General features: G+C 41.8%; 3 pseudogenes; 1 reads left to right on the plus strand and 2 right to left on the minus strand.

Annotated features, from left to right (window-relative positions):
- The window catches only part of LOC148773323 (protein fem-1 homolog A-like), a 99,049-nt pseudogene that overhangs the window by 20,204 nt on the left and 52,177 nt on the right, over nucleotides 1-26,668 (minus strand).
- Nucleotides 4,759-5,768, minus strand: LOC129563900 (casein kinase I pseudogene; annotated as a pseudogene).
- Nucleotides 15,887-16,896, plus strand: LOC129563896 (casein kinase I pseudogene; annotated as a pseudogene).

Consider the following 26,668-nt stretch of genomic DNA (forward strand, 5'->3'; position numbering starts at 1 on the left):
GGGCTCATGTAAGTTATTTGTCCAGTGTACTTGCATTCACAATCTCTATACTTATTCAATGTGTTCTTATTGATGAAAGCAACATGACACAAAGGTCTATTTTGATTTTCCTTATATTTATCTGGCTATCATACTGTCACAGTTTTTATTTAAAATGAATAATCATTTTAATTAAAAAGAAACAATGAATAATTCCTCTTGAATTCATCCAGTTTCTCATTGTGAAATGAAGCTTTTACAGTAATCTACTGTATGATATCAGTCTCAGGTTTCTCTCTTAAAAGGACAAAGAAGGAAAAATTCAAACTTAGAACAGTTAGCCAAATATAGAGGAGCTACATGCAACTGATCCAGGTTGGACACAGGGAAAGCAGATGATGATGATGATGATAGAAAACACTCCTATGGTTCTTTATTTATGCTATGTACTTATCAATTTTAGGACATGCCAGGCACTGTTCTATGTGACACAGAAGTATGTACACCCAGGTAAACTCATTTAATTCTCTCAGAAACCATATGAGCTAGATATGATTATACATTACTTAAAAGAGGAAACTAAAGCCCAGAACAAGTAAATTATTTTCTCAAGATAGCATGGGTCATATGCAGGAGAGATTAAAACAAGGCAGCATATCTCCACTTCCATAGACTCTCTGGTACTCATTTTGGAGCGTCCCTGATGGCTCAGACGATAAAGAATCCACCTGCTAATTCAGGAGACACAAGAGACACGGGTTCCATCCCTGCGTCGGGAAGATCCCCTGGAGAAGGGAACGGCAACCCACTCCAGTGTTGTTGCCTGGGAAATCCCACGGACAGAGCAGCCAGGTGGGCTACAATCCAAGGGGTCACAAAGAGTCAGACACGACTGAGTGACTAAACATGCACCTACGTAGTACCCATTTATTTCTTCCAGCAGCTCAGCTTTACCCTAAGCAACGTACCAACTCACCTGGAGGGGAAAATCACTGATGCTTTGTACAGAAGATGAAATACAATAGGTTTTAATATTAAATAGAATGAATAAGTTATGCTATTATCCCATTATACCAAATTTTAAAATACTGAGCCTGATCGGATCATGAAATCCAGTTTGTTTTCCTCTTTTAGTTAGGCTAAAATAGTGAAATCTAGAACTTTGTCTTATCCCTGCCAAACTTCACTATTCTTTCACTCCTATGCTGTACTCTTTATATCCACAAGCCTCATTTCATTTATTCTATAGATCTTAAGCATCTCGATTCACAGGCATGGATTGAGACTTTACCCAACTTTCTACTTCATTTAGTATATATGGACAAAATTCACTAGAGCCAATAATATTTACTTACAACCAACACTATTCAATGTAAACAGTTAATGCCTGTGCTGAAAATAATTATCGTTAACAGTCTGAGCCCATAGACTTCCTTATCAGCACATAAAGAGAGTCATCAGTCTGGAAACACAGCTATGAATGTGAGTTTATATTCTGCCAGTCGTGAAAGTGAAAGTCGCTCAGTCGTGTCCAACTCTTTGCAACTCCATGGACTGAACAGTCCATGGAATTTTCCAGGCTTGAATACTGGAGTAGGTTGCCTTTCCCTTCTCCAGGGGATCTTCCAAACCAAGGGATCGAACCGAGGTCTCCCACATTGCAGGCGGATCCTTTACCAGCTGAACCACAGGGGAAGCCCAAGAATACTGGAGTGGGTGGCCTATCCATTCTTCAGAGGATCTTCCTGACCCAGGAATCAAGCCGGTGTCCCCTGCATTGCAGGCGGATTCTTTAACAACCGCGATATGAGGGAAGCCGCTAGTCATGAACGTGTCCTCAAAATATCTAGCTTATTCCCCAATCCAATAATTATTCACATACACGTCTTCCATTAATTTGACTCTTTCTGCTTTTTGTGACAGTTCAAAATATATATATATATGATTCATAGATCAGTTAAGAGCACTACGCTCTGAAAATTAGTCCACAGTCTCACCACAACTTTAGGGAGACATAATTTTCTCTGAATTTTAAAAGCAGACATTATCTATGCTGCCCACCTTCATGCTTTTTGAGTGAGAATTGTCAGCTTCACCGGAGTGATTAATGAACAGGGCTGAATTCTTTTTTGTTTTCAAGCCATTTCCCCCCTTCCTACTAACAATCTGTTTCTTTGAACTCTTTTTGACACACTTAAAAAAAAGTGAACCCACTTGAAACATCTCCAAAAACCATTAATGTCAGTACTTGAACTGGTTTCTCCATTTATCCACTAGAAATTTTAAGGATAAAATATTATTAATTTTTCATCCTTAAACTTTTCTCATAGGTATAGGGTAGAATATAATCATGTACCACACAATCTAAAAACATTATTTTTAAAGAAATATTTCTGGAAAGAAAGTAAAAAACATTACTTAACATTGGTTAACATTGGCAGTCCCTGGGGGAAGAGAACTGGGCAGTAGAGGTGAAAGTGAGATGTTTTAGTGTCTACTCTTTCACACATCTGATTTTCAAAGTTTGTGACTGTGTCATCTCTCCAAAAATTTGAAATTAAAAATTAAAATAAAGGGGGGAAATTTTTATTTGCTCTGAGTTCTATGGGATGGTGGGGGTGAGAAAAGGAAAAGAATATTAGATACTGGAGTGATTAAGGGCCCAATTTTATGGAACAGGTGAAGCCTGTATCTAAATAGAGCTCTAAATAATCAATAGCCTAGACACAGAAATTTCCTATATACGAAGCTTTAAGAAAACTGGAGTTAAACATGAGTTTTGGAAGATATACAGATGTAAGTTTGAGTTGGAGATCAGGGGCCTGCTGTCATTAAGAGGAAAGGTTAATTATCATGTGCTACATAATAGGGAGTAACTGCAATTTTATTTCATAAGGCTAGTACAAGATAAATGTCATGGTTTCGGTATAGAAATCTGTCATTAGGACCTAAAAGGACCTTGTCAAAAAATGGAATTACTTATCCCATTAAGAACAGAATAATCCAACCAGGATACAATATGGACTTGTTTTGTGGTGACATAGATGGGTCTTAAAAAGGGGGGGCATTTAAATAACACTTTCAAAGAGAGAAAAACAGAGAAATTGCAGAGTGAAGAGTATTGGAGAACAATATCTGATTTGGGCAATGATGATTCCAGGTAATAATATATTTAGAATGAAGGAACTGCACAGCTGTGAGAAATGTCACTCTACATAGGTAAATTGTGGTACTAAGGTACAGTCATAATGCAAGGACTAAAGGTATCACTATATGAGTCAGCAGAATAGGAAAATAAAACGTGTCCACAATGGAACAAAGATTCCATTAAGGAAGGAAAGAGCAGAGGACAGTAGACAGGGCCCTTCAGTTAGAGGGAATGGAAGGAAAAAGTTTGTAAAAAGAAAATAAGGTACTCATCAACAAGGAAAATAACAAAATATCTACAGTTACAAATGGATCGAACAATAAGAACAAGCACTTCACAGAATGGAATCCCACATGGATAACAAGTACAATTAACATTCAAAGTAGCTGACTATAAGAGAAATGGAAACACCACAAAGTTAGCAGCTGAGGATGAGGTATAGGGTGATGAGCAAGAGTATACGATCTGATGTCAGAGTTGATATATGTAAAACAAAATGAGGTTGGTTTTAGATGACATTGAGAAGCTGGAGAGGAAATGGAAAGGGATTGGCAGGAGCAAGGGCGGAAGTGGTTCTTTTGAAAGGAAGCAGATCCATGAAATCCGAATACATAAGGGCAAAAACTATGGTGGGGGGAAGGACGAAAGCAGCACAAAATGGTAGGGAAGGAAAAAAATAACTAAGAAAGCAAGGTGCCTGAGACAGTAGTGTGGCATCTGATCTAGAGTACGGGGATGGGGGAGAAGGGCAGATAACTCTCCTGCCAAAAAGCCAAGCAAAGACGACAATGGATACTGGCAAGCGTCATACTAGGAGATGGCATTTAAGTATTAAAGGGGCTTCTGTCAACTCTGCCTAAGCAACTCTAAAAGTTTAGAGACTTGGTTTTTTTTTTACACAAACACTTTACAGTTTTTAATGAATCTGTAAATCAAAAAGCTCTCATTTCCAAATAAAAACAAATTCCAGATCATGTAGATGTTTGTAGTGACTAGTTTATCTAAACATATATACAGGTTCAGTTGTAAGATGTTAACTAAAATTCTGTGACAAATATGCTTTTTCTTAAATACCAAGAACATTAGAGAATTAATGCAGAGTCCTAAGGATAATCTCGTAGTCACTAAGCTTTTCATAAGTCTTCACTTCAGAGGCTGTTATTTCTAGCACAGGTAAGCAGGCACAGTCTTTCATACGATCAACCACTGGAATCTTTGATTGCTACCATAACAGCTGGCTTGCAAACAAGTAGCCAACCATTTTAAGAATGTTTTAAGTGAACAACTTGCAAAACCCAGGGATGGATAAACCTTCAGAATGCATTAACAATATAGCAACTGCACAGGCTAGTCTTCTGAAATGAGATCTCTCAAAGCAGTATAGTTCAAAATAAAAGATTTTAATTAAAATTGGCATAGGCACAATTTCCCCACCAATTTGTGTGTGTCAAGCATTTAGTGAACGTTTTCAAGGGGAAATGTGAACTAGAAAACTGGATACTACGTTTCACTAATTAAAGAGCTTTCTACTCAGGAGACAATATCTCTGCTGACCAGAGCCAGTTTGTAGGCAGTTGAACGTGGTGCTCTAGTCTCCTGCTCTGGGTCTTCTCTTCCTTGATTCACGTTTCCTAAACTTTGACTTCATTTTTGGCTTTCTCAGTTTGCTTGCTTTGGGGGGTTGGGCCTGCTGACCTTGCCCACTTGAAGACGCAGCCTGCTGTTCTGTTTTCTGCTTCAACACTATCCAATCAAATGCATAGTCATGTTGGTAATTCATCTTTCTAAGAAGAAGTCGGAATAGATGGCGCAGGTACATGTAATTTGGGGCTTCCTCAAAGGACAGCCGGCGACAATGCTTAAAGTACATGGCAAATTCTACAGGAAATCCGTCACATAAAACATCAACAGAAGTGCTCATCTTCATTTCGCTAATCTTTTCACATGTTTGCTTCACTGTTGCAGCCCTTAGTCCCTGCCATGGCAGGCTGGCTCTGATAAAATACATCAAAACAAATCCTAATGATTCCATGTCATCTCGCCGACACTGCTCGAGACCAAGATGTGCACTGATGCTAGCAAAGGTAGGCGTGCCAGTGAAGCTTTTCCCGTATCTGTAGGGTATGTGTTGCCCTGTCCTGTTGTCTTTGTACTTCTTGGCTAAACCAAAATCAATAAGAAATAACTCCTTGCACTCCTGACCAGGACCCATTAAGAAGTTATCTGGTTTAACGTCCCTGTGAATCATATTTTGTGAATGCACATATTCGATTCTACTGATCATCTGATCAGCTAACATAAGCACAGTTTTCATTGTGAACCTTCTTGAACAGAAATTGAAGAGGTCTTCAAGGCTGGGGCCCAGAAGATCCATGACTAGCACATTATAGTCCATTTCCTGACCGTACCACCGTATCTGGGGGATGCCAACCCCTCCTTGAAGACTATTATAGAGCTTCTTCTCATGTACCAAACGGGGCTGCCTCGCATTCTGTGACTCTAATTTCACCGCCACCTTCTCCTGGTTGGTGAGGTCGATCGCCAAATAAACATCCCCAAAGGAGCCAGACCCGATCTCCCGTACCAGTTTATATCTCCCTCCGACAACGAAATCGGCCTTGGGTCCACTGTTGCTCGCCATCCTGAGAGACAAAGATGGGGTTGGGGTTAAGCTCCGACACCTCTAAGGGGACGATGGACGCCCCTAGGGCTCGTCCACGGAGCAAGGCTGTGAAAGCAGGCAGGAAACAGAAAACGCTGGCTATTTCTCAGCGTTACAGGGCCCAGAATCGCCCAAGGGGAACCTGACCACCGCTACTGTCAGCCCGCAGGTTGTTGGGGAGTTCTCACCCTTAGCAGGCTGAGCCTCTGGCTTCTGGCGGCTTCCGCGGCCTCGCTTTAACAGCGACTTCAGGGGCTGGTACTGGTAAAGGGGAGCCGTGAAGTTATGGCAGCGATCCCACTGATCCCACTGCCGCTGGCACCAGCCAGGAGGGACCCCTGGTTACTCCGCCAACGCGGCCATCTTGTTATAACGGCTGCCGCCAACACAAAATGCCCCGAGTTCCAGGAAGGCACTTCCTGGCACAGAGAACTCTGGGAAAGTGATCACGAGCGCTCTTAGAACCTTCCGGACAGATTATCTTCAGAGCCTTGCAAAGGCATCAGCCTGTCCTAGAAAAACAGATCTACTCCAAGTCCCCCATCTACTCAGGTCACGTATCTGAGCAGCTGTGATTTGGGGTTTCCTCCCCCAATGTCCGTGGGCCCTCTCCTTGCTCCATCTTGAGGAGGACCTCTGGTGTGGAAACTTGGTTCTTTGTGAACAGGACACGATACAGGATTGGGTCCAGTTAATTGGGGTTCAGGGCCTTTCAACCAGACTTCTTTTTGCTCTTCAGGAAAGTAATTCCATTTCCCTGGGAACAGAGTAAAAGGACTGAAGTATCTCGGGCAGCTCAAAGATGACACCATTGCACGCTTCAGATGCCCCAGAGCATTCAGCAGCTGAGAATGGAAGCAGCCTCTCTGAGGCTCCTGGCAGTTGCACAGGGCAGCTGTGCTTACTTACCCACTGCGCACAGTTGGCTGTAGGTCTCCAGTATCACATCCTGGTACAGGCACTTCTGTACAGGGTCCAAGTGCTGCCACTCCTCCCTGCTGAAGTCCACAGTGACGTCCTCAAATGACCCCTTGAGTACAGTCCCATTCAAGGTGACATGGACTGCACTGGGGGTTGGATGGAAGAGAACTAGGAAGTTAGTTGTCTTGAATGATTTTCGCCATGGTATGCTATACTTATTAAATACCTAGTTAGAAAAGAAACGCAAAAAATCAAAATGGCTGTCTGAGGAGGCCTTACAACTAGCTGTGAAAAGAAGAGAAGCCAAAAGCAAAGGAGAAAAGGAAAGATATAAGCATCTGAATGCAGAGTTCCAAAGAATAGCAAGGAGCGATAAAAACGTCTTCCTCAGTGATCAATGCAAAGAAATAGAGGAAAAAAACAGAATAGGAAAAACAAGAGATCTCTTCAAGAAAACTAGAGATACCAAAGGAACATTTCATGCAAAGATGGGCTCAATAAAGGACAGAAATGGCATGGACTTAACAGAAGCAGAAGATATTAAGAAGAGGTGGCAAGAATACACAGAAGAACTGTACAAAAAAGATCTTCACGACCAAGATTATCACGATGGCATGATCACTCACCTAGAGCCAGACATCTTGGAATGTGAAGTCAAGTGGGCCTTAGAGAGCATCACTATGAACAAAGCTAATGGAGGTGATGGAATTCCAGTTGAGCTATTTCAAATCCTGAAAGACGATGCTGTGAAAGTGCTGCACTCAATATGCCAGCAAATTTGGAAAACTCAGCAGTGGCCACAGGACTGGAAAAGGTCAGTCTTCATTCCAATCCCAAAGAAAGGCAATGCCAAAGAATGCTCAAACTACCGCACAATTGCACTCATCTCACACGCTAGTAAAGTCATGCTCAGAATTCTTCAAGCCAGGCTTCAGCAATATGTGAACCGTGAACTTCCAGATGCTCAAGCAGGTTTTAGAAAAGGCAGAGGCACCAGAGATCAAATTGCCAACATCCGCTGGATCATGGAGAAAGCAAGAGAGTTCCAGGTAAACATCTATTTCTGCTTCATTGACTATGCCGAAGCCTTTGACTGTGTGGATCACAATAAACTGTGGAACATTCTGAAAGAGATGGGCATCCCAGACCACCTGACCTGCCTCTTGAGAAACCTGTATGCAGGTCAGAAAGCATCAGTTAGAACTGTACATGGGACAACAGACTGGTTCCAAATAGGAAAAGGAGTATGTCAAGGTTGTATATTGTCATCCTGCTTATTTAACTTCTATGCAGAATACATCATGATGAACGCTGGGCTGGAAGAAGCACAAGCTGGAGTCAAGTTTTCTGGGAGAAATATCAATCACCTCAGATATGCAGATGACACCACCCTTATGGCAGAAAGTGAAGAGGAACTCAAAAGCCTCTTGATGAAAATTAAAGAGGAGAGTGAAAAGGTTGGCTTGAAGCTCAACATTCAGAAAACGAAGATCATGGCAACCTGTCCCATCACTTCATGGGAAATAGATGGAAAAACAGTGGAAACAGTGTCAGACTTTATTTTGGGGGGCTCCAAAACCATGTGGATGGTGATTGCAGCCATGAAATTAAAAGACGCTTACTCCTTGGAAGGAAAGTTATGACCAACCTAGATAATATATTAAAAAGCAGAGACATTACTTTGCCAACCAAGGTCCGTCTAGTCAAGGCTATGGTTTTTCCCATGGTCATGTATGGATGTGAGAGTTGGACTGTGAAGAAACTGAGCGCCGAAAAACTGATGCTTTTGAACTGTGGTGCTGGAGAAGACTCTTGAGAGTCCCTTGGACAGCAAGGAGATCCAACCAGTCCATTCTAAAGGAGATCAGTCCTGGCTGTTCATTGGAAGGGCTGATGCTAAAGCTGAAACTCCAATATTTTGGCCACCTCATGCGACGAGTTGACTCACTGGAAAAGACTCTGATGCTGGGAGGGTATGGGGGCAGTAGGAGAAGGGGATGACAGAGAATGAGATGGCTGAATGGCATCACCGACTCGATGGACATGCGTTTGAGTGAACTTTTCCATAAGAAAAACATATTGGTTAGCTCAAGGCAGACCTAGGTGTCCTCAACACATATAGAGAAGGAAAAAAAAAAAAAACTTCTGCCACTTACGGGTTTATTTTCTCCTGCCGCTCTGGGACTTCTGGCCTTCCTACCTGTTACCGTCTCAGACCTTATTTTTAATTCAGGTCTCATTCAGAAATAGTGGGGGTTAGGACGTCAACATGTTTTCTTGGATGGACACAATTTTACTCCTAACAGGGTCCTCATAGATTCACAGGGTAGCTGTGCATACCCAGTGAGAGGAGGTGGCTGCAGTGTTCAGCATCATGTCCTGGTACAGGCACCTCTGAGCAGAGTTCAGGTGCTGCCACTCCTCTCTGCTGAAGTCCACGGTCATGTCCTCAAAGGACACTGACACCTGTAACAAACACCAAGGACACTGACACCTGTAAACACAGCCCCATTTGGGGTGAACAGGTCAGCGCAGGGGGATAAGAGAAAGGCAGGAAATTGTTTTTAGTGATTTTTACCATAATATCCCATAGGCTATGCCTTTTAAAGGCCTACTTACACGTAATGTATAGAACAGAAATATCTAGTCATAAATTTCTGCCATCCATTGTACGTAAGTCTTTCATTTTAAAAAATAATAGTTTTTATTTGTTATCTATTTTATATATAGTAGTGTGCATACCTGATTCAGTTTGCTGTAGAGCAGAAACTAACACAGCAGTGCAAACCAACTATACTCCAATAATAAATAAATAGTGTGATTGAAAGGGGAAAAGATAATCATTTTGTCTAGGATTTGAAGTTTTTTCTACTTTGTTGCTCATGTGAATGGGAAATTTGTGTTTTATTCCTTTTTGAAGGAGGCATGTATACTTTATTAAAATTTATTTATTTATATATCTTTGGTTGTTCTGGGTCTTTGTTCCTGTGCATGGGCTTTCTCTAGTTGTGGCAAGCAGGGGTTACCATCTAGGTGTCGTGCGAGGGCGTCTCATTGCAGTGGCTTCTCTCGTTGCAGAACAAGGGCTCTGGAGCACACAGGCCTCTGTGGTTGGGGTGCACAGGCTCAGCATTTTGTCTCCTGGGCTCTATAGTGCAGCCTCAGTAGTTTTAACGCACAGGGTCACTTGAACGAGTGGCCCCTGCCTTGACAAGCGGACTCTTAACCATTGGACCAGCAAGAAAACCCAGCATCTACACTTTTTTTTCTCAATTTACATAGCTCCCTCTACTGCTGCTTTCATTTAGTCTTCAAAAGTACAGGCATTTTCTCTTGACGCCTTCTTTCTGGGTCAATTTTAACTTAACTCCATAGTTGTCGGAAAACGTACTCTGACTGACTTCAACATATGGTCTGTCTAGAAGAATGTTTCATGTGTCCCCAGAAATTAATGTATATTCAGCCAAGGATGGGTGCAGTGTTCTCTAATATATAAGTCAACTTGACTGAGTGTTGTTGAGATGTTATATCACTTGGCTCGTTTGTCTTTTACTTGTTCAACCAGTTCTTTGTCAACTTTTTGGTGAAAACTGAAACAGAGATGTTAGAAATTTATACTGCTATTCAAAGGAACTAGAATACATAAAGCAGGGGTTAGCATGGAGGATTTCTAATATGTAATGTTAAGACTTCCTATAATGCTATGATAATTCAGACAGTGTGGTATGGATGTAAGTACAGACACACATATTAATGAAACAGAATAGAGGGTCTAAAAGACAGATTGGCACACATATGGACAACTGTTTGATGAAAAAACTGACAAAGTACTTCAATGGGGAAAAGGAAAGCCTTGTTTAAAAACTGTGCTGGAACAAATAGATAAACATTTTGGAGGAGAAACCAAACCGTGATCCACACCGCACACCATATACAAAAATTAACTTAAGTGTTCTCACCGCACACACAAACACACACAAGCACACACAAAGTAACTCTGTGAGGTGAAGAATGTGCTGACGAACTTGATTGTGGTATGAAAACAGGCATGCAGATCAATGGGACAGATGAGAAAATCCAGAAATAAACCCACACCTTGATGGACAATTGATTTTTACCAAAGGAGCCAAGAATATGAAAAGGGAAAGGACAGTCTCTTCAAATAACGGTTTGGGAAAACTGGACAGCCACATGCAGTAGAATGAAACTGAAACACTCTCTTACACCACACATCAAAGATAACTGAAAATGGATTAAAGACATGACCATAAGACCCCAAACCATGAAACTTCTGATGAAATCAAAGGTGGTACGCTCCTTGACGTAGCTTGTGGAGATAAATTCTTGGATTTGACACTGGTATCAAATGCAACCAAAGCAAAAATAAACGAGTGGGAATATACCAAGCTAAAAAGTTTATGCACAGCAATTGAGACCTTCCACAAAATGACAAGGCAGCTTACTGAATGGGGGAAATATTTGCAAATTGTATGTCTGATAAGCGGTTAAAATCCAAAATACGTGGGGCTTCCCTGATGGTTCAGATGATAAAGAATCTGCCGGCAATGCAGGACATCCTGCTTAGATCCATGGGTTGGGAAGATTCCCGGGTCGGAAAGATCCCCTGGAGAAGGAAATGGATTTAAGCAAATAGAATTCAAATCCATAGATTTAAAATCTGTGGACTGGGTTGACAACACTTCAACACACCGAGAGAGATAACCAGACATTATGTCCATCTGGAGGGATGCATTAACAAGCATTTAATACCACTTGTGAAGTACGTTTGCCTAAAAATCGAATCTGTTTTGATCAAGCCTCTAAAATTATCAGTTCCTATTAACATAGGGACATGAGAACTATAAAATAACACCACAAGAATACAATTAGGAAATCCAAAAGGTGGAATATAGTTCATGGCAAATGACCCAGGTGCTTCAACAAAATGTAGCCAGGGGTAGAGCCCATTACATCAGTTCCAGATTAAAAGGGACGTGAGAGATTATTGGGTGACTGTTATCCACAAATCTCATGTTTCTTTTCTTTAAGATGTATTTATTTTAATTGGAGGCTAATTACTTTACAATATTGTAGTGGTTTTGCCATACATTGACATAAATCCACCATGGGTGTACATGTGTTCCCCATCCTGAGCCCCCATCCCACCTCCCTCCCCATCCCATCCCTCTGGGTTATCCCAGTGCACCAGACCCGAGCAGCCTGTCTCATGCATGGAACCTAGACTGGCGATCCATTTCACATATGATAATATAAATGTTTCAATGACATTCTCCCAAACCATCCCACCCTCGCCCTCTCACATAGAGTCCAAAAGACTGTTCTATGCATCTGTGTCTCTTTTGCTGTCTCTCATATAGGGTTATCATAACCATCTTTCTAAATTCCATATATATGCGTTAGTATACTGTATTGGTGTTTTTCTTTCTGGCTTATTTCACTCTGTATAATAGGCTGCAGTTTCATCCACCTCATTAGAACTGATTCAAATGTGTTCTTTTAATGGATGAGTAATAGTCCATTGTGTATATGTACCACAGCTTTCTTATCCATTGGCGTTCTTTCTGAAGAAGAGGCAACACTGAATGTAGGACAGTAAGCATTTCTCAGCTCTCAGTATACCTTTGTGACCTCGTAACTAACAGCCTTGGCTACTTGCTCATGACACTGTCCCTCTGATCACAGAGCAAAACCACTGTCTGCCCACTGTTATCTAGTACTGGTATTCCATTCTGCCCAGGCCCACTAGATTCCAGAAGATACAATTGAGAATTAGGCAAAATCACCTACCAGAGTTCTCTGTTGAAGCAGTATGAGAACTTTCTTCTTGAATTCCAGTAGTCATTTGGTAAGTCCACAAAACAGGAAATGAACCCCCTGGTGAATACTAAGGTTGACAAAGAGGACAACTTCTCTAAGAAGGATGTCACTACTTTCCAGCTCCTTGCTTGGAATCTGTGATGTGATGAATCCAATCAGAGTGATAATTTCCAAGAGGAATTACAGACTCCATTCAGGATGAAGTTAGTGGCCCATATCTGATGGACAAACTCCCTGACCTTATCACTCAGTATATTCAGTTGGACAAGAAACATAGTGACTGGCCAGATTTTCTAGAGTCAGAGGTCCAAATCCCATGGTTGGCTCCCTGGATCCACCACCAAGCCTTCTCAAACTCCACAGGTCCAGCACCCAAGGAAGACCATACACAGCTGCGAGGAAGCCAGCCATCTCTCACTCCAGCCAAACAATCCTGCCAGCAAAAATTTCAGGCATGCCTTCACTGCAGCCGCGCTGGTCAGTTCACAATAGTTTGCCTTGCCAAACGTTCTCAAGCCCCGGCAAGGATGAAAAACCCAACTCATCAGTAAGAGGAGTCCAGGCAATCCCGTTGTAAACATACCCCTCTCACCTGCAGCCTTACTGATTTATAATCTGCATTAACATGTAAACAACAGATGGGGAACTGTGATACCACTTCACAGTCATAAATTCATGCTTCTGAGAATTTCAACAACCAGATCTTGTTCATTAGGTAACAAAACACCAAACCTGATCCAGCAATGATGAAAACAACTTCCAGGCACTTTCTGCAGCTGGGGCTAATTTTTCCAAGAGCCCACAGGCAAAACTTTGCCCAGTCTGACCCAATGGAAACCACCCTGGCAATGCATTTGAAAACTCATCCATACCAATGAGTAATAGATACCTGGGTTGAGCTTTGTGGCCCAAGTCTTTGTGTCTACAGTTGGACCCAAGTCTTTCACCCTCACTCTCAGGGGTCAGTATGCTAGTTCCCTGTGGGTTTAGGACTCTTGGCTGACATCCCACTTGTATTTCCATATCCTACCAACATTTTCCTACTAGAAGCTGAATCCTATTCCACATATTGACCAGAGTCAAGCTTAAAATAAACCAGTGTTCATGGAAATAAACCTCTGCCACCATTTCCTATGGTGATTTATTGTATTAATATTTAAAGACTTCTGCTTGCCCAATCAACTGAATCTTTTGGCTATTGACAAACTAGATGGCATGGACCCAAAGCTCTCTGCTTGGAACTCTGGGTCCACCTCTTGTTGAATTAGTCCTTCAGGCAGGTACATATTTATAGCCAAGCCCTAGCTTCCTTCCTTTTACTCCAAAACCTAGTTAAGTTTCCAGCATGTCTTATGGTCAGGTCAAAATGCTCTAGGATAATAACCTCTGATAACTATTTAGTGACAGTTGGCGAATGTGTTATATCATAATGACTATGTCTGAAGCGTGTCCTTGCTGCCTTAGATAAGGGACTTGTTTGACTAAATCTCCACTGAAGACTGAGAATCAGGCCCTTCAGTAGTTTCTGACTCTAGAAGTCTCAGTATGGTCACCATCTAGGATCTCTGCCCACTGATGTTAAGCTGTACCCCTATAGATCACCTCTAGGGACCCATACCTACTTGAGGATCTTAAAGAGCAATTAATGGCAGAGAATTTTCTGAACCATCTTGTTTAAAATCCTGGGGTATATACATCAAAACCATCTGTACATAAAACACACAAAATGAGGGTATGATTGCTTGCGCTGTGCTTTTGGCACTCCTCCACTCTAGGTGAGTGATCACGCCATCGTGATAATCTTGGTCGTGAAGATCTTTTTTCTACAGGTCTTCTGTGTATTCTTGCCACCTCTTCTTAATATCTTCTGCTTCTGTTAGGTCCATACCATTTCTGTCCTTTATTGAGCTCATCTTTGCATGAAATGTTCCCTTGGTATCTCTAATTTTCTTGAAGAGATCTCTTGTTTTTCCTATTCTGTTTTTTTCCTTTATTTCTTTGCATTGATCGCTGAGGAAGATGTTCTTATCTCTCCTTGCTATTCTTTGGAACTCTGCATGAAGATGCTTATATCTTTCCTTTTCTCCTTTGCTTTTGGCTTCTCCTCTTTTCACAGCTAGTTGTAAGGCCTCCTCATACAGCCATTTTGCTTTTTTGCGTTTCTTTTCTAACTAGGTATTTAATAAGCATAGCATACCATGGCGAAAATCATTCAAGACAACTAACTTCCTAGTGCTCTTCCATCCAACCCCCAGGGCAGACCATATCGCCTTGAATGGGACTGTACTCAAGGGGTCATTCGAGGACGTCACTGTGGACTTCAGCAGGGAGGAGTGGCAGCACTTGGACCCTGTACAGAAATGCCTGTACCAGGATGTGACACTGGAGACCTACAGCCAACTGTGCGCAGTGGGTAAGTAAGCACAGCTGCCCTGTGCAACTGCCAGGGACCTCAGAGAGGCTGCTTCCATTCTCAGCTGCTGAATGCTCTGGGGCATCTGAAGTGTGCAATGGTGTCATCTTTGAGCTGCCCGGGATACTTCAGTCCTTTTACTCTGTTCCCAGGGAAATGGAATTACTTTCCTGAAGAGCAAAAAGAAGTCTGGTTGAAAGGCCCTGAAACCCCAATTAACTGGACCCAATCCTGTATCGTGTCCTGTTCACAAGGAACCAAGTTCCCAAACCAGAGGTCCTCTTCAAGATGGAGCAAGGAGAGGGCCCATGGACATTGGGGGAGGAAACCCCACATCACAGCTGCTCAGATATGTGACCTGAGTAGATGGGGGACTTGGAGTAGATCTGTTTTTCTAGGACAGGCTGATGCCTTTGCAAGGCTCTGAAGATAATCTGTCCGGAAGGTTCTAAGAGCGCTCGTGATCACTTTCCCAGAGTTCTCTGCGCCATGAAGCGCCTTCCTGGAACTCGGGGTATTCTGTGTTGGTGGCAGCCGTTATAACAAGATGGCAGCCTCGGCGGCGTAACCAGGGGTCCCTCCTGGCTGGTGCCAGCGGCAGTGGGATCAGTGGGATCGCTGCCATAACTTCACGGCTCCCCTTTACCAGCCCCCGAAGTCGCTGTTAAAGCGAGGCCGCGGAAGCCGCCAGAAGCCAGAGGCTCAGCCTGCTGAGGGTGAGAACTCCCTAACAATCTGGGGGCTGACAGGAGCGGTGGTCAGGTTCCCCTTGGGCGATTCTGGGCCCTGTAACGCTGAGAAATAGCCAGCGTTTTCTGTTTCCTGCCTGCTTTCACAGCCTTGCTCCATGGACGAGCCCTAGGGGCGTCCATCGTCCCCTTAGAGGTGTCGGAGCTTAACCCCAACCCCATCTTTGTCTCTCAGGATGGCGAGCAACAGTGGACCCAAGGCCGATTTCGTTGTCGGAGGGAGATATAAACTGGTACGGGAGATCGGGTCTGGCTCCTTTGGGGATGTTTATTTGGCGATCGACCTCACCAACCAGGAGAAGGTGGCGGTGAAATTAGAGTCACAGAATGCGAGGCAGCCCCGTTTGGTACATGAGAAGAAGCTCTATAACAGTCTTCAAGGGGGGGTTGGCATCCCCCAGATACGGTGGTACGGTCAGGAAATGGACTATAATGTGCTAGTCATGGATCTTCTGGGCCCCAGCCTTGAAGACCTCTTCAATTTCTGTTCAAGAAGGTTCACAATGAAAACTGTGCTTATGTTAGCTGATCAGATGATCAGTAGAATCGAATATGTGCATTCACAAAATATGATTCACAGGGACGTTAAACCAGATAACTTCTTAATGGGTCCTGGTCAGGAGTGCAAGGAGTTATTTCTTATTGATTTTGGTTTAGCCAAGAAGTACAAAGACAACAGGACAGGGCAACACATACCCTACAGATACGGGAAAAGCTTCACTGGCACGCCTACCTTTGCTAGCATCAGTGCACATCTTGGTCTCGAGCAGTGTCGGCGAGATGACATGGAATCATTAGGATTTGTTTTGATGTATTTTATCAGAGCCAGCCTGCCATGGCAGGGACTAAGGGCTGCAACAGTGAAGCAAACATGTGAAAAGATTAGCGAAATGAAGATGAGCACTTCTGTTGATGTTTTATGTGACGGATTTCCTGTAGAATTTGCCATGTACTTTAAGCATTGTCGCCGGCTGTCCTTTGAGGAAGCCCCAAATTACATGTACCTGCGCCATCTATTCCGACTTCTTCTTAGAAAGATGAATTACCAACATGACTATGCATTTGATTGGATAGTGTTGAAGCAGAAAACAGAACAGCAGGCTGCGTCTTCAAGTGGGCAAGGTCAGCAGGCCCAACCCCCCAAAGCAAGCAAACTGAGAAAGCCAAAAATGAAGTCAAAGTTTAGGAAACGTGAATCAAGGAAGAGAAGACCCAGAGCAGGAGACTAGAGCACCACGTTCAACTGCCTACAAACTGGCTCTGGTCAGCAGAGATATTGTCTCCTGAGTAGAAAGCTCTTTAATTAGTGAAACGTAGTATCCAGTTTTCTAGTTCACATTTCCCCTTGAAAACGTTCACTAAATGCTTGACACACACAAATTGGTGGGGAAATTGTGCCTATGCCAATTTTAATTAAAATCTTTTATTTTGAACTATACTGCTTTGAGAGATCTCATTTCAGAAGACTAGCCTGTGCAGTTGCTATATTGTTAATGCATTCTGAAGGTTTATCCATCCCTGGGTTTTGCAAGTTGTTCACTTAAAACATTCTTAAAATGGTTGGCTACTTGTTTGCAAGCCAGCTGTTATGGTAGCAATCAAAGATTCCAGTGGTTGATCGTATGAAAGACTGTGCCTGCTTACCTGTGCTAGAAATAACAGCCTCTGAAGTGAAGACTTATGAAAAGCTTAGTGACTACGAGATTATCCTTAGGACTCTGCATTAATTCTCTAATGTTCTTGGTATTTAAGAAAAAGCATATTTGTCACAGAATTTTAGTTAACATCTTACAACTGAACCTGTATATATGTTTAGATAAACTAGTCACTACAAACATCTACATGATCTGGAATTTGTTTTTATTTGGAAATGAGAGCTTTTTGATTTACAGATTCATTAAAAACTGTAAAGTGTTTGTGTAAAAAAAAAACCAAGTCTCTAAACTTTTAGAGTTGCTTAGGCAGAGTTGACAGAAGCCCCTTTAATACTTAAATGCCATCTCCTAGTATGACGCTTGCCAGTATCCATTGTCGTCTTTGCTTGGCTTTTTGGCAGGAGAGTTATCTGCCCTTCTCCCCCATCCCCGTACTCTAGATCAGATGCCACACTACTGTCTCAGGCACCTTGCTTTCTTAGTTATTTTTTTCCTTCCCTACCATTTTGTGCTGCTTTCGTCCTTCCCCCCACCATAGTTTTTGCCCTTATGTATTCGGATTTCGTGGATCTGCTTCCTTTCAAAAGAACCACTTCCGCCCTTGCTCCTGCCAATCCCTTTCCATTTCCTCTCCAGCTTCTCAATGTCATCTAAAACCAACCTCATTTTGTTTTACATATATCAACTCTGACATCAGATCGTATACTCTTGCTCATCACCCTATACCTCATCCTCAGCTGCTAACTTTGTGGTGTTTCCATTTCTCTTATAGTCAGCTACTTTGAATGTTAATTGTACTTGTTATCCATGTGGGATTCCATTCTGTGAAGTGCTTGTTCTTATTGTTCGATCCATTTGTAACTGTAGATATTTTGTTATTTTCCTTGTTGATGAGTACCTTATTTTCTTTTTACAAACTTTTTCCTTCCATTCCCTCTAACTGAAGGGCCCTGTCTACTGTCCTCTGCTCTTTCCTTCCTTAATGGAATCTTTGTTCCATTGTGGACACGTTTTATTTTCCTATTCTGCTGACTCATATAGTGATACCTTTAGTCCTTGCATTATGACTGTACCTTAGTACCACAATTTACCTATGTAGAGTGACATTTCTCACAGCTGTGCAGTTCCTTCATTCTAAATATATTATTACCTGGAATCATCATTGCCCAAATCAGATATTGTTCTCCAATACTCTTCACTCTGCAATTTCTCTGTTTTTCTCTCTTTGAAAGTGTTATTTAAATGCCCCCCCTTTTTAAGACCCATCTATGTCACCACAAAACAAGTCCATATTGTATCCTGGTTGGATTATTCTGTTCTTAATGGGATAAGTAATTCCATTTTTTGACAAGGTCCTTTTAGGTCCTAATGACAGATTTCTATACCGAAACCATGACATTTATCTTGTACTAGCCTTATGAAATAAAATTGCAGTTACTCCCTATTATGTAGCACATGATAATTAACCTTTCCTCTTAATGACAGCAGGCCCCTGATCTCCAACTCAAACTTACATCTGTATATCTTCCAAAACTCATGTTTAACTCCAGTTTTCTTAAAGCTTCGTATATAGGAAATTTCTGTGTCTAGGCTATTGATTATTTAGAGCTCTATTTAGATACAGGCTTCACCTGTTCCATAAAATTGGGCCCTTAATCACTCCAGTATCTAATATTCTTTTCCTTTTCTCACCCCCACCATCCCATAGAACTCAGAGCAAATAAAAATTTCCCCCCTTTATTTTAATTTTTAATTTCAAATTTTTGGAGAGATGACACAGTCACAAACTTTGAAAATCAGATGTGTGAAAGAGTAGACACTAAAACATCTCACTTTCACCTCTACTGCCCAGTTCTCTTCCCCCAGGGACTGCCAATGTTAACCAATGTTAAGTAATGTTTTTTACTTTCTTTCCAGAAATATTTCTTTAAAAATAATGTTTTTAGATTGTGTGGTACATGATTATATTCTACCCTATACCTATGAGAAAAGTTTAAGGATGAAAAATTAATAATATTTTATCCTTAAAATTTCTAGTGGATAAATGGAGAAACCAGTTCAAGTACTGACATTAATGGTTTTTGGAGATGTTTCAAGTGGGTTCACTTTTTTTTAAGTGTGTCAAAAAGAGTTCAAAGAAACAGATTGTTAGTAGGAAGGGGGGAAATGGCTTGAAAACAAAAAAGAATTCAGCCCTGTTCATTAATCACTCCGGTGAAGCTGACAATTCTCACTCAAAAAGCATGAAGGTGGGCAGCATAGATAATGTCTGCTTTTAAAATTCAGAGAAAATTATGTCTCCCTAAAGTTGTGGTGAGACTGTGGACTAATTTTCAGAGCGTAGTGCTCTTAACTGATCTATGAATCATATATATATATATTTTGAACTGTCACAAAAAGCAGAAAGAGTCAAATTAATGGAAGACGTGTATGTGAATAATTATTGGATTGGGGAATAAGCTAGATATTTTGAGGACACGTTCATGACTAGCGGCTTCCCTCATATCGCGGTTGTTAAAGAATCCGCCTGCAATGCAGGGGACACCGGCTTGATTCCTGGGTCAGGAAGATCCTCTGAAGAATGGATAGGCCACCCACTCCAGTATTCTTGGGCTTCCCCTGTGGTTCAGCTGGTAAAGGATCCGCCTGCAATGTGGGAGACCTCGGTTCGATCCCTTGGTTTGGAAGATCCCCTGGAGAAGGGAAAGGCAACCTACTCCAGTATTCAAGCCTGGAAAATTCCATGGACTGTTCAGTCCATGGAGTTGCAAAGAGTTGGACACGACTGAGCGACTTTCACTTTCACGACTGGCAGAATATAAACTCACATTCATAGCTGTGTTTCCAGACTGATGACTCTCTTTATGTGCTGATAAGGAAGTCTATGGGCTCAGACTGTTAACGATAATTATTTTCAGCACAGGCATTAACTGTTTACATTGAATAGTGTTGGTTGTAAGTAAATATTATTGGCTCTAGTGAATTTTGTCCATATATACTAAATGAAGTAGAAAGTTGGGTAAAGTCTCAATCCATGCCTGTGAATCGAGATGCTTAAGATCTATAGAATAAATGAAATGAGGCTTGTGGATATAAAGAGTACAGCATAGGAGTGAAAGAATAGTGAAGTTTGGCAGGGATAAGACAAAGTTCTAGATTTCACTATTTTAGCCTAACTAAAAGAGGAAAACAAACTGGATTTCATGATCCGATCAGGCTCAGTATTTTAAAATTTGGTATAATGGGATAATAGCATAACTTATTCATTCTATTTAATATTAAAACCTATTGTATTTCATCTTCTGTACAAAGCATCAGTGATTTTCCCCTCCAGGTGAGTTGGTACGTTGCTTAGGGTAAAGCTGAGCTGCTGGAAGAAATAAATGGGTACTACGTAGGTGCATGTTTAGTCACTCAGTCGTGTCTGACTCTTTGTGACCCCTTGGATTGTAGCCCACCTGGCTGCTCTGTCCGTGGGATTTCCCAGGCAACAACACTGGAGTGGGTTGCCGTTCCCTTCTCCAGGGGATCTTCCCGACGCAGGGATGGAACCCGTGTCTCTTGTGTCTCCTGAATTAGCAGGTGGATTCTTTATCGTCTGAGCCATCAGGGACGCTCCAAAATGAGTACCAGAGAGTCTATGGAAGTGGAGATATGCTGCCTTGTTTTAATCTCTCCTGCATATGACCCATGCTATCTTGAGAAAATAATTTACTTGTTCTGGGCTTTAGTTTCCTCTTTTAAGTAATGTATAATCATATCTAGCTCATATGGTTTCTGAGAGAATTAAATGAGTTTACCTGGGTGTACATACTTCTGTGTCACATAGAACAGTGCCTGGCATGTCCTAAAATTGATAAGTACATAGCATAAATAAAGAACCATAGGAGTGTTTTCTATCATCATCATCATCATCTGCTTTCCCTGTGTCCAACCTGGATCAGTTGCATGTAGCTCCTCTATATTTGGCTAACTGTTCTAAGTTTGAATTTTTCCTTCTTTGTCCTTTTAAGAGAGAAACCTGAGACTGATATCATACAGTAGATTACTGTAAAAGCTTCATTTCACAATGAGAAACTGGATGAATTCAAGAGGAATTATTCATTGTTTCTTTTTAATTAAAATGATTATTCATTTTAAATAAAAACTGTGACAGTATGATAGCCAGATAAATATAAGGAAAATCAAAATAGACCTTTGTGTCATGTTGCTTTCATCAATAAGAACACATTGAATAAGTATAGAGATTGTGAATGCAAGTACACTGGACAAATAACTTACATGAGCCCATAGTTAGTTCATAAGAACAACCCCTTAAATGTGATTCATTTGGAAATGGTTTGAAGTATAGGTTAAATGTACCATTCCTAATAGAGGTAACATGAGAAAAACCTTGAGAAGTTTATTGGTTGTAGTCAAATTTGACTTATTCCTTTTTACTAGCTACGTTAATTCTCATCTAAATGAGAAATTCTGTGAAGCTAAGCAGTGTGGGAAAGCCCTCAGCCAGAAACAAGAACACATTCCTCATTGAAAATTTCTCACTGGGAAGATAGCCTATGTATGCAGTGAATGTGGAAAGGTCTTCACTCAGAAGCCACACCTCTTTGTCCAGCCGAGTCTGTGGGAAAACCCTATGAATGCAGAATGTGATGAGACTTTCACTCATCAGTCAATAGTGAGGTTGCATCAGAGAATTCATACAGGAGTGAAACCCTGCATATGCACTGAATGTAGGCAGGCTTTTATCCAGAAGACCCACTTGATTGCACATCGAAAAATTCATAGTGGAGAGAAGCCTTATGAATGCAGTGACTATGGGACATCTTTCCCTTCCAAATCTAATGCATGAGCATAGAAAAACTCGCACAAGGTAAAAACCCATACCTGCACAAGATGTGGGAAGGTCTTCACCAAAAGATCAAATCTCCTTATACACCAGAAGACTCGGACTGAACAAAGAACTTATGTTTATACTGAATGTGGAGAGGCCTTAACTTAAAAGTCAGTCTTGATTACATATCAGAGAATTCATACTGGTGAAATACCTTATGAATGCAGTGACTGTGGGAAAACCTTTACCAAGACGTCGCACCTCATTGTACACCTGAATGTTCATACTGGAAGGCAATTGTATGTACTGAATGTGAAATACCCAGAACTCCCTCATGACCACTCTGACACCTCCCCTTTCTTCTCTAATGCTATCTTATCATTGGTAGCTTGTGAACCTCCCTGACTTCCCCATTCCTCAAACCATCCAGTGGCAAATCTCAGAAGGGGGACTGTTCCATTCTAAATTTCCTCCTTCTCCCATAGTTGTATGTCTTAGAAGATAATTTCTCTGTCTTGCTCCCATGCAATAAACTGAAGGTACCTCTATGGCAGTATAAATATCACAGATCTCTATACTCAGATCCAAACACCCCCCTACTCCTACTCCAGGAATCTTTCTGGACCAGGAATCAAACCTATGTCCCCTGTGTTCCCTGTGTTGGCAAGTGGGTTCTCATCCACTGTGCCACCTGCGGAGTCCGTAATGAGTTTTAATCCTAGTATAAAACATAGTATGCCTGTTACTAAATACCCAACCAGTCCATTCTAAAGGAGATCAATCCTGGGTGTTCATTGGAAGGACTGATGCTAAAGCTGAAACTGCAATACTTTGGCCACCTCATGCGACGAGTTGACTCACTGGATAAGACTCCGATGCTGGAAAAGGTTGGGGGCGGGAGGAGAAGGGGACGACAGAGAATGAGATGGCTGGATGGCATCACCGACTCTGTGGACATGAGTTTGAGTGAACTCCGGGAGTTGGTGATGGACAGGGAGGCCTGGTGTGCTGTGATTCATGGGGTCGCGGAGAGTCGGACATGACTGAGCGACTGAACTGAACTGAATATAAAATAACATTTTGTAGGAGAAATAATAATTGAAATTTCTGAAATTCAGCGTTCATGCAGTAATAGTTCTTCTTTGCTATAAATGAGGTATACATAGACAAAGGAATGGATAGAGAATATGTGAGATACATATATATGTGAGAACCATTTTCTAGAAGATGGCGGTGGCAGATCTCACTTTAATACACTTACGACAAGATTGCTATCGATAGCACTCTGTATTTTTCATTAGGCCGACCCCTTGTCCAGTTTACACCTGTTGTATTAACGGCTGCATTGCACAGCTTGTGAGGCCTTAGTTCCCTGACCAGGGATTGAACCCAGATCCTCAGCAGTGAGACCACAGAGTCCTAACAACTGGACCGCCAGAAAGGAAGTCCCCCACCACAATTATTAATAATGCCCCTTTCCTATTCTAAAGTGTCCTGATTTAGATGATAAAGTATAAGGTTAACTCAGCTACACTCCATAAGGAGATCAAGCACGTTTTTGAAAGTCAGTTATCAGGAAATATTTACCCTGGAAGAATTGGCATATTTTCTATCTGTGACCAATGTAACTCTTGCAAATGACTGCATTCCTTTGCCAGCTGCATCTAATAGGAAAGTAAGAAAGAAACTTAGAGCTCCATTTTATTTACTCTTCAGGACTATCTGGCACAGATGTCTACAGTCAAAATAGATCCTGGTGCTGACTTTGTCCATTCTCTGTATATCTTCTCTGACCTAAATTTATAGTCATACCTGGACGTTTTGTTTCAGGGATTCTTAAAGGCCCCCTAAAGACACTGGGGAAGCAATGGGTGCAAAACAACAAATCCACAAATTAAAGATAACTCACTAAAAGCTTGGTTATTTCCTGCTTTTATTGGGAAGGAGCTTGTTCTGTGAAGTCAGAAGCGTGGTCGAGATCAGATCCACCAGCCTGAAAAACACCCACACTTCAGCTGGGGGTCGCACCGTGTGGGAGACCCAAGGAGCACCACATTTCTATGGCCACAAGCTGTGTATCTGTAACTGATGTGATTGTGTGACACTTAGAAAAGGCAGGTTTCTCACTGGGACCAAGTGTACCCACTCTCCCCTCCTAAGTCATTAAATATCTTTCCTTACACCCTGACCCAAGACTTCAATTTCTAGAAATCAGTCACAGATATGCACAAAGATTTAAATGCAGACATGTAACGACAGTGGTATTAATCATCAAAACCGAGACTATCCTTCATACATGTTTACTCACAGTATCAGTACAGTTCATTTGCTCAGTCGTGGCTAACTTTTGCGACCCCATGGACTGCAGCACACCAGGCTTCCCTGTCCATCACCCACTCCCAGGGCTTGCTCAAACTCATGTCCATCAAGTTGGTGATGCCATCCAACCATCTCATCCTCTGTTGTCCCCTTCTCCTACAGCCTTCAATCTTTGCCAGCAACAGGGTCTTTTCTAATGAGTCAGTTATTCACATCAGGCAGCCAAAGTATTGGCGCTTCAGCTGCAGCATCAGTCCTTGCAATGAATATTCAGGACTCATTTCCTATAGGATTGACTTTGGATCTCCTGGTAGTCCAAGGGACTCTCAAGAGTCTTCTCCAACACCAAAGTTCAAAAGCATCAATTCTCTGCCCCTCAGCTCTCTTTATGGTCCAACTGTCACATTCCACTTAATTTTGATCCACAGAGTCAAGGGCTTTCCATTCATTCCATTCTGTCGCTCAGTCGTGTCCAACTCTATGCGACCCCGTGGACTGTAGCCTACGAGGCTTCTCTGTCCACGGGATTCTCCAGGCAAGAATACTGGAGTGGGTTACCATTTCCTTTAGCATAGTCAATAAAGTAGAAGTAGATATTTTTCTGGACCTCTCTTGTTTTTTCTATGATCCAACGGATGTTGCAATTTGATCTCTGGTTCGTCTGCTTTTTCTAAATCCAGCTTGAAGATCTGGAAGTTCATGGTTCACGTATAGTTGAAGCCTGGCTTGGAGAATTTCGAGCATTACTTTGGTAGCGTGGGAGATGATTGCAGTTGTGCAGTGGTTTGAACATTCTTTGGCATTGCCTTTCTTTGGGATTGGGATGAAGACTGACCTTTTCCAGTCCTGTGGCCACAGCTGAGTTTTCCAAATTTGCTGGTATATTGAGTGCAGCACTTTCACAGCATCATCTTTCAAGGTTTGAAATAGCTCAACTAGAATTCCATCAGCTCCACTAGCTTTGTTCGTAGTGATGCTTCTTAAGGCCCACTTGACTTCACACTCCAGGATGTCTGGCTCTAGGTGAGTGATCACACCATCGTGGTTATCTGGTTTATGAAGATCTTTTTCATATAGTTCTTCTGTGTATTCTTGCCACTTCTTCTTAATATCCTCTGCTTCTGTTAGGTCCATACCATTTCTGTCCTTTATTGTGCCCAACTTGCATGAAATGTTCCCTTGGTATCTCTAATTTTCTTGAGGAGACCTCTAGTCTTTCCCGTTCTATTGTTTTCCTCTATTTCTTTGCATTGATCACTGAGGAAGACTTTCTTATCTCTCCTTGCTATTCTTTGGAACTCTGCATTCATGTGGGTATCTCTTGCCTTTTCTCCTTCGCCTTTAGCTTCCTTTCTTTTCTCAGCTGTTTGTAAAGCCTCCTCAGACTACCATTTTGCCTTTTCGCATTTCTTTTACTTGGCAATGGTCTTGATCAGTGCCTCCTGTACAATGTCATGAACCTCTGTCAGTAGTTCTTCAGGCACTCTGTCTATCGGACCTAATCCCTTGAATCCATTTGTCACTTCCACTCTAAATCATAAGGGATTTGATTTAGGTCATTCCTGAATGGTCTAGAAGTTTCCCCTAGTTTCTTCAATGTAAGTGTTATTTTGGCAAGGAGTTCATGATCTGAGCCACAGTCAGCTCCTGGTCTTGTTTTTGCTGACCATATACAGCTTCTCCATCTTTGGCTGCAAAGAATATAATCAATCTGATTTTGGTATTGACCATCTGGTGATGTCCACGTGTAGAATCTTCTCTTGTGTTGTTGGAAGTGTGTGTTTGCTATGAGCAGTGTGTTTACTCAGCAAAACTCTGTTAACTTTTGCCTTGCTTTGTTTTGTCCTTCAAGGCCAAATTTGCCCATTACTCCAGGTATCTCTTGGATTCCTGCTGTTGCATTCCAGTTCCCTATAATGAAAAGGACATCTTTCTTGGGTGTTAGTTCTAGAAGGTTTTGTAGATCTTCATAGAACTGTTCAACTTCATCATTACTGGGTTGGGACATAGACTTGGATTACTGTGATGCTGACTGGTTTGCCTTGAAACGAACGGAGATTATTCTGTCATTTTTGAGATTGCATCCACATACTGCACATCAGACTCTTTTATTGACTATGAGGGCTACTCCATTTCTCCTAAGGGATTCT

This window comes from Moschus berezovskii, chromosome X (assembly GCF_049115385.1).
Source record: "Moschus berezovskii isolate FMDL1 chromosome X, NW_MosBer_1.0, whole genome shotgun sequence".
Classification (NCBI taxonomy): domain Eukaryota; kingdom Metazoa; phylum Chordata; class Mammalia; order Artiodactyla; family Moschidae; genus Moschus; species Moschus berezovskii.